Source organism: Oxyura jamaicensis, chromosome 13 (assembly GCF_011077185.1).
Source record: "Oxyura jamaicensis isolate SHBP4307 breed ruddy duck chromosome 13, BPBGC_Ojam_1.0, whole genome shotgun sequence".
NCBI classification, from domain to species: Eukaryota; Metazoa; Chordata; class Aves; order Anseriformes; family Anatidae; genus Oxyura; species Oxyura jamaicensis.
In genome coordinates, this window is record NC_048905.1 from 11,909,979 (window position 1) to 11,919,760 (window position 9,782).

The following is a 9,782-nucleotide window of genomic DNA, read 5'->3' on the forward strand; positions in this document are numbered from 1 at the left end:
AGTTCATAATTAATTTTCCACATCAACTGTTGGCTGCCCTCCTCTTCCTCGCTGCTAGGCTGCAAACTGCCAGTGGAGACTTATCCAAGAGCAGACATGCCACAGAGCAAAAAGCATGGTTATTATTAGCTGTACTTTATAGTGTGGGCTAGCCAAAAATAAGAGGTAAGTGAGCTGGGGTGCAGTGAGAGAAGTACCAGAGCAAATGCAGCCTTGCCTGAAGCTGCTTATCTAAGAAATACAAAAGTGAAGGGGATAGAAAAGCAGAATGGGGAGAGACAGACAGACAAGGGAAGGTTGCAAGCAGATATGGGAGTGTGGTTTCATAAGGTTTTGATCCAGGCAATTCCAAAATGTCTGCAGCCCAAAGTTTCCACCCTTGTCCACCCGTTTGGCTCTGCCCAAGCTGCCAAGTAGTGGTAAAGGTCTCCGAACTGCTGCATCTGCTGCAAGAAAGAAGCTTTACTCCATTCAGACCTTAGTTAACATTTTCCACTCAGACTTCAAATTTCTCAAAGACCAGAGTGCAAAGTGTGAGGAGGTCTTTGGTCCTTACAGGAGAAAGGTCTCCAGGAGAAAATGAACCACTACTTCATCACGCTCTCTGAAGTCCAGAAGGCAGAGCTGGAAGGTGACAGCCCAGGAACAAACCCATTTATATGACTTAGGGTAGATCCATTGACTTCTCAGTATTTCAAGACTACAGGTAAAGGACTATTGTATTACTGTTCTGTGATTGATATCTTAAGAATTCCATGTTAGTTTTGGAGTTTCTTATTTTCTTTCAGAAATTCAACTCAGTTCTGCTGCTGATATCAGCTTTTAATTCATTTTACACCAAGATATTTGTTATCAGAAATTGTGCTTTGATATGTGTCAGGTTGATGGATTCAGTAGAAGCCCTGTCAGGAGAAGCAGAGTGAATAGGGTTGCAGAAGTGGTGTCATCAATGGAATTGATACGTTAACAGCCAGTCTGCTGATCTTGCAACAAAACATAAAAGTATAATAGCCAGTTTATTTCCTCACCCTGGCAAAATAGTTCAGATAAACACTAGAGAATATTTGCATAAATATTACTCGTACGAACAAGCTCAGTGTGGTCATTAATAATAATAATAATAAATAAATAAATAAATAATAATAATAAAAAAAACATAGATCCTGTATGCAGTTCTGTTTTCTTATTTGGTGTGAAAAATCCAAAACTTAACTTCAGGAATTCAAGCGGATATCCCCTCACACTCCACGTGAATGTTTCCTTCAGTGAAACAGGAAGAGAATTTCACTGACACATTCAGACACAGCCAGAAGACCTGCACACCTCATCAAGCCATTGGAGAAATCCCTTTATAGTCCTATTGACATCCAGACTTAGAGACATGCAAAGTAAGTGTTTGTTTCTGATTTCATAAATTAAATTACTTAAAAAGCAAGAAGAATTCAAAGACAGAGGCAATAATTTGTATTTTGACCAAATACAGGGAATGAGAAAAAGAGTTGCTTACTGCACTGCTGTAGGTCAAGAAGGGCTTGCATATACAGCTACACCCTCTCTTTGCTTCACCTGTATCATACCATCAGAGTTGCAACACTGCCTTTGCACTGTTCTATAATAAAATTAAATTTTGTTAATTGAGCTGATTTATAAAATATATATGTGGGAGTGGTTTAAAAAAATGTAATGTTTGAATTAAATTTTAAATATATATATACATATATATATATATGTATATATATATATATATTACAGCCTAAACAAAGCAAAATATCCAAAACAATTCATCTGAAGTAGCTGAATTACATTGAGGATTTATGCCTATGTAATGAAGACAATTAGTTGCTATGAGATCCATAAAACTTTAAATGAATGTAGGTGGGGTTTTTTGTTTGTTTTTCCAATTCTACTTGCAAGATAAAATTTATTAACTATGGTTAATGTCTACTTAAAATTTTTCTCTTACATATTTATTGAATGTGCTTTTTCAGCAGAATAAAGCATTTTACTAACCTGATTCTACTAATCTAAAAATCTCATCTTAAAGCAATTTAAGAAAAAATATTACTCTACATTTCATCTACAGATCAGTTTAACAGAACTCCTTACACAATAAGAATACCGTCATCACAAACACTGAAGTGCTGCTAAAAGGGAATCAGCTTGTCTCATGTGAGCAAACAACTTATGCTGCAAGATGAATGTGTTCAGCTAACATTGTCTGGACATATTTTGCCATTTCCAGGAGAGATAGAGAGCAAGTGTGGGTCCTGATGTCATTTGGTGTTACCATAATTGCTTAACTAAACTAAACACATGAAAGAAACTGGCTCAGATCAGAGCAGGAACCTCAATCAAACAGATACACATCCAAATCTTGTTCTTTGCCCTATAGGTTCCTCAGCAGCTCAGCCAAGACTATCTCCATGCCTCCAGTCGTGTATCAAACACACCTGCACAACCTCTGCAGCCTGAGGTGTGAGCCTCAGAGACCAAACATCAGTCTGATTTTGATGGAAAGCAGGTGGGGAGTCCATCACACTGCTGGCCTGCCCAAAGCAGGGTCAGCACTGAGGGGACACTGCCAACCAAATGTCCTAGCCTCACAAAACTCAACTTGTCCAGGTGACTGGAACAGCCGAGGTCTGGAGGTGTGCATCATTACTGTCACTATTAAGGGACAGTTCCTATGAACAGGCTAACAGTTCTTTGTAATGTTTCCCTGGGCATGAAACAACACCAGCAATGCAGCAACCTGGACATTGCAACACATCTGTAATTCATCCTCCCTTCATTCCACTGTGCTGCAACTGCACAATTCCAGACACCAAGCACTAACAGCTGCAACAGATCCCCGAATGTCCTGGGCACCCGGTGCACCCGGTGGAACGCACATAGAACAAGGAAGATTCACTTGCTTTCACCTACAAATCTCAAACAAACACAGAACAAACTGCTGTGATTTCTACATTATAATAGAGTAAAATATTTCTCCACAAGAGCTGAGAAGCTCTCTTGGTTATGAAATACCTCCCTTACAGCCTTCCCCTTTAGGTATTATAATCACAAGAGCAACAGCTTGGAAATAAACAAAAGTAAAGACGACAACAAAATCACAAGTGAGGTTTAACAGGCTCCTCTTCTAGAAAACAGATGTTACTGTTGCAGACAGACAAACAGAACAAGTATTTCAGGGGTTTTAACAACAGAAGTCTCTCCTCCCTGACACCAATGTGGTTTTCTTGAAACACCTGTACAGATAATATATACTATATATAGGCAGAACAGACCTTTCTTGACTCTCAACGTTTAAAAGTTAAGAACATAATTTAAGCTGTTCCAACTTTTTCTACAATAACTGGAGACAGGCACGTAGCTACAGAAGCCATTTTAAGGCAGGTATGCAAAATGTTCAACACAAATCACCTCCCAGAAATGCCTGTCTTCACAGGGAGCTTAAGCAAGAAGCCTAGACAGCTGACCTAGGTAAATGAATCCCAGCTGGCGTGATGATCTGGGCCCCCCGTAGGAATCCAGTGCTCTCATACAGCCTGGCAGAGGCAAGCAGACACAGGTCTTGTGCCGCATTGCTCTGTCACTCTAACTCATCGTCACCATTTCACGGGCACTGTGGGATATAAGAAGTGCCAGCTACCACCCATCTGGGCAGCAGATAGAAACACAGGTTTGGTTTCTTCACCAGGACCTTCTAATCTTCCCAATAGCTCTACTCGCAGCATTCATTATACAAGTAAGCACACCATAAATTATAGAGGAATTGCATTTTTCTGGCAATGTACAAGCTTTCAGGTGCCACTGGTTTCCAAGCAGCACAGCCCTTTGCCCAGCTCCCCCAGAGCCCTTCCCAACGAACACTGCCCGTGTGCACAAGCGCTACCTGCAGGGCTGTACCATGCGAGTTTGAGCCTCCAGAAGTAACACTACAGGTGTGATGATATCAAAAGCAGAAGAATGAAAGCACAGTCTCCTGGATGCCTCATGTTTGCTTAGAGACTTTTAAGTAAGTCTTAACTCTTCTTTTTTTCCCCACTAACACCAAATATGGGTGTTATATTGCTGCTATATTTTTGTCAACAAACCACACTGCTGGTTCAGTCATGAAAGAGAACTCAATACCTATGTGTTAAATAAAAAAGGATAGCATCATCTGATACCATTCTACAAAGATCTTGGAACCAGTACTTTAAATTTTGCTCTTTGGAAGCAAATTTTGCCTCCACAGAAACAACTTGGCCTACAGAAAAGAAACTGCAGTAACAGAGGCTACTGCCCTAAATGCTTCTACAGCACAGGATTTGTTTACAATATGTTCCTTAAGTCCTGGCCTTCAATTTCTTGTTAAAAGATGAGTTACATATTTTCTTGCTATGTTTACAGCATAACAAAGGAAATGTTTGTGTAATATGAGAACTTCCACACATGTAAAAATTATAAAAGCCACACAACAAAGAGGGCATGTAAGATTATGCAAGAAATTGGTATTATTACTGTCCTTGGCAAACAATGAAAATATACCAAGCACAAAGGGGAGCACAGGGCTGTATTACAAATTGGCTACTTCAGCGTTGTTTATTATTTTCCTCTCCGACCTTCTGAACTACAGACATAAGTGAAACACAACAAGTGAGACTTTCAAAATGAGGATGTCTATCAACACGTATACATCATCATCAACAAAACACAACCATCAACGAGCATTGTGTTCAATAAAATACTTGATATAAACATGCACCCCCTTGAGCCCAAGACTTTAAAAACACTTCAGTCTGGATGAACACTCTCCAAATTCAGAGAGAGCAAAGGTTATTTATTGAGGCAGTATGAGCACGGCACATATATAACAACTAAAACAAAGGCTGCTAACTTACTATTTTCGCCGTATGTAGATATCCAAAAAACAGTACAAAGACAAAAGCAGGGGGGAAATGACATACCTTACCAAACGTGAATGTTGGACTCAACTCGTTTCAGAGCAACATTGGTGTGAAGTAAGTTCCCCAGGTGACCACCAACTGCAATTCCTTTCTAAGGTCCCCAGAGGGTCCAGCTCACCCTTGTCCCTGAGGAAGATGCAGTGTCCTCCAGTATGTTAGAGCCTCAGCTGCAGAAGATGCTGTTCAGAAAAAAGGAGAGAGGAGAAGGTGTGGAATTAAATTCTAGGGTCAGTTGTTTGGCAGATTCAGAGCAGAGCACAGGACAACATCTGATAGGAATGAAATGTCAAGGCAGGACAAAGAGCCTGTGACAATCCATCATGCATGGCACCTTCAGAGGGCAATCTCTGAATTCAGGAACAGTGGTGCAAAGCTATTCTTGCTTTACAATACTTTAATAGCACCACCACACCATGAAACAAAAGCCAGCTTGGCTGCATTTTATTCCAGCCAGATATCACACTAAGAAAGTAAGTAATACACTTCTCCATAGGGAATATTTTAATTAATTATGGCATTTTCACAGAATAACAGAACTTTCGTATTAAAAGCAGAGACACAGCCTCAGTCTTAATACTTTGCACTGTTAAAATGGCTCACATTCAGGAAATTCAAGACTCCCAATCAGGCAATTACATTAGGTCTTTTAGTCATTGGGAAGCAGCGACTGTCAGCCCAACACTCAGCACCATGTTCCTGAAGTTTGGTCTCCAAACCAATTGTGAGAGACAGAAAAAACATCCTAAGGATTTCTGGGAGGGTGAGAGCTCAATATCACCACGTTTTCTAGCTCCCTATCACTGACCACAACCACCTTGAAACAATACGATCAGCACACAAAAAAACCTTAGAGAAGCACTGAGAAGTTCAAACATCCCTATGTTCATTGCTGCCATGAACATTAGTCACCCCTAATCCCCCTGGCACATGGGAAAACATTCAAAGGCTTGTCCTTCCCTCAGATAGACAATACAGCCTGCAAAGCGAGACGAGGCAGAACTGCACAGAGCAGGCAAGGAGCAAACAGAGAGCAGGATCTGGCCTCTTAACCAACTCCTACACGGTTTGCTTGTTGGACTGCAACTACCCAGGATGGGAGCACAGCGAAGCTCACTTCGGACCCGGTCCCCTGGCTGCTTTTGGCTGGCCATTCTTTGGCTCTGCTCCCCGAGGGAGGAAAAGCATGGGTGATGAGGAAGAGGAGGGAAGGGATCACCCCTGGGCAGTTGGGGCTGCCTTCTCCAGTGCACAGCCACAGCCACAGCTCTGACTAGTGGAGGTGCCAGGCGGTTTGGGTCTCTAAACCAGGCTCAGAGACAATTTGTCTAACATCAACTCAACACAGCAGCCTGAACACAGCCAGACTCCAACTTTGCTTAGAAACACACAAAGAAGAGATGGGGAAAAAAAGAAATGCAGCCATTTATTCCTTAGAGGTCTCCTACACAGGAGAAAGCCCGTGACAGCTTGAAATACCACAAAGTCCCATTATGTCTTCACAAACAATCCTGAACTCCGGAACAGGTTACAGCTGGAAACCCAGTCAGTCTGGGGGCTTGCAATAGACTATATTTCACTAATCAGTGTGCAAAATTGTCCATACTTAAAGTTAGCATCATGTTACATTTTTAAAATCATTATCATTATTATATTAGTTTATTTTACCAAAAGTCTACATAGCAGTCATGGTCACACTGATCAGAATAGCCAAGTGTAGTCACTTTATTTAGCACTAATTACTTCACTGGACCTTAGATGAGTGGTTTATGCTATGTCTCATACCTGAAGGTGTAACTGGAGCAGCTTGTGAGATACCTGCAACAGGAGGCGGGGAGGCAGAGCCCAGCCCTGCACTTCTTGGCACGTATTTTCAGACCTTCTGCATCTCTTGAACTCAGACATGAAGGAAAAAAAGTGGAGTTCATATTTCCTGTCCTCTTACAGGCTAACTATAAAGCCTTTGGTTGCAAATGACATATGAAAAATCAGACTGCTGACTGAAATGGTTGCCGAATGACTTATGGGCTTAGGAAGGGCTAATGCTGCAGCAACTGACCTGTAGGTAGCAGCAAGACCTGATTCTACTGCTTTCAAGGGCATTCTGTCTCTGAGGACCACAGTTACCATTTTTCTTCCATCTTCCATCTACCATCTTTCATTTTTCTTCATAAAAATGTATCACAAAAATCATGAAAAAAATCAGTTCTACATTTTGTGCATTACCTACAGCATCATCTGAACTGAAAAGTAGAAGAACCAGTAACAGGACTAGATCATCATCGCAAACTGAGTGCAGGAGCCTGGTCTCAGGTTGGAAAAGATGTGCTTTTGAAAACTCCTATTTAGAACAGTTTGCCAATTCTCATCTGAAGCAAACCTCTTTGGTTAGAAGTTGGCACATTGCCTTAATAAGCTGCTATGCATGCACTTAGGCTTCCTGTGTTCTCCTAATTCCTGCACTGCTGGGCGGATCATAAATTACAGTATGGGCAGGAGAGTGCATTTTCAGCTCTTGGCAAAGACAAAAAAAAAAGAAAAAAAAAGAAAAAAAAAAGAAAAAAAAAGAAAAAAAAAGAAGAAGAAAGCTTCCCTCACTTGTAACCACTACCATTACGGGAATGAGAGCACAGCAGCAACAGTGAGCTGGAAAATGCTGCTGCAGAATCCAGCCAAGCAGTTGCCTGAGCCAGTCTGAAATTCTGGATTAATCCTAATGTTTTGTGATGCTGGAGGGTGGGAAGTAACAGGAGTTAGGGAGATGATGGGGAAAAACAACTTTGGTCACAATAAAATGCAGTGACTGTGCACCGATTCCATCTCTCCAATACAAGCATTTTTTACAGACATCCCTCACCCCTGCGGTGCAACTTAACTAAATAAAACCTGTGGCCAGGGCTCCCATGAGCAGCAAGGTGCAGGAGTGGAGTTAATGATTGTGGTGGAAAGTTGGTACAGTTCACAGCAAACTCAGTAGCTACACACTGGTATTTACGAGGACAAGGTGGCACCTGCATTCGCGGAGAACTTGTCCATCCCATGCCTATCTGCTGCTCTTCCCCTCCTCTGGGTGAGCTCAGATAGCCTGAAAATTCCAGTAAAGTGCCAAGTCTGGGGTTCACTAGGATCTGTAAAATCAGTGAATCAGTGTCCAACAAAATGACGTTAAGCAGGGCTAAAGTTAAAAACAAACAAACAAACAAAAAAAAAAAAAACACTACACTGAGGATGTTACCCTGTTTCAGGTCTCCTTCCCGTTCTCCAGGTTAAAGACTTGATTTATTTTTCTTTTCTGAGAAAGGAATGATCACTGAGGAGATGTGGAACAACTTAAACAGCAGTAGGTAAGCACAGATCAGAGAGATTGTTTCCATCAGTTTAACTCAGCTGTTACAACTGGACCTTGGAGTTAATCACTGGCAGAACAGAAATTTCATTCTTATCAAAGTTCATCAAAACTCAGTTGTGTTTTTTTACTTTGTGACTTGATGAATTGATACTGATGGGGAAGTTGCAGTCTTCATGACCAGCAAGCATCACTATTGCTAAAACAGCACCATGTAAAATGAAATAATGTATATATATATATAACATATATATAAAATAAAAATCAGATTAACCAAAAAGAAGTTTCTCTTTTCCATCTCAGTATCACACAGTTTTAAGGCCCAATGAAGTTTTCTTGCCAATCTAAAAAGCTTCCAACTGATGAAAAATGCTTTTGAACAGTACATGGAAAGTGCATGGAAACCATAGAACAGGAAGCCAGGAACCAGAGAACACAGCACACAGCTCCTGAGTTGTTCCTTGGATCTCTGACTTCGGGCAGCTCTAGCAAGCAGCCGTCCTGATGGCCACTGCCCGATCCCAGAGTGATGGATGGAGAGAGAGGCAGACACCAGCATCCTGCTGACAAATGTTTGTTCCAGTCTGCAGCTGCTGTAGTTTGCAGGGACTTTGTTTCAAAGGTAAAATGTTAAGGATTCTAATTCAAAATGTATTTTACGCATTTATACACATAAATGTCTATATAGGTTGCTGTTGATGGGTGGTTCACAGGAGATTACAGGAAATTTGGCATTGCTTCAATCTGAAATCATATCAAATCTGAACACACAGAAATGCCCCACGTACTAGAAGTCCCGCATTTCCATTTGCTTTTTTTGTTCTAAAATTTAGTACCACCCCCATTCTCCTTCGGTCAGATATGTGGAGGTAGCTACTGACAAACCACAAATTACTTTTGTTATACCACCAATTCAGAGTTTTACATTCTGTTTCGGGAACTCTAAATTAAATATTCTGGTACATTCCTAAATTAACATAGTTAAATGCATCAAAACAGTCTTCAAGCTACAAAAGCAGGCATAGAAATGTTCTCCTTAATCAGAAAGGCAGACAAGACAGTTTTCCAGTAAAAAGACAGTATTTCCCTTAGAGGAACCTCAGTCCTTGACTGAAAAAAAGCATGAATTGTACAAAATAACCATACACTTTAGATGTAACAGATCAGCTCAAATATTAAATTTGAAGACACCACTTCTACCTTGAAGTGTTCCCTGACCATGAATCGATGACGGACGGGAGACTATCTCAAAGGAAGCCTTGCTATACCTTTGTTCTGCTCTTACATTCTTCTTTAGACGTCAGCTATTGATCACTGTCAAGACGAGGACAGGAGCCGGCTGGACCTTTATCTGACCCAGCACATCATATCCTTGTATTTGGGTGTCGTACAGCTCAAGGTATGGATCTTGTGGCCAGACATGACTATATTAGTGAGAATTTACCTCTTTTTGCCCTATAAAAAGTTGCATCTGAAAGCTGAACAAC

At 41.0% G+C, this 9,782-nt stretch overlaps 1 protein-coding gene across 3 annotated transcripts in view; it reads right to left on the minus strand.

The window, feature by feature from the left end:
- Positions 1–5,131, minus strand: part of SGCD (sarcoglycan delta) — a 208,737-nt gene extending 203,606 nt beyond the window's left edge. For all 3 annotated transcript variants that reach the window (XM_035338270.1, XM_035338268.1, XM_035338263.1), the window contains exon 1: positions 4,953–5,131. The gene's annotated coding sequence lies outside the window, so the exon portion shown is untranslated. The remainder of the gene's footprint in view (positions 1–4,952) is intronic.
- Positions 5,132–9,782: the final 4,651 nt, after the last annotated feature.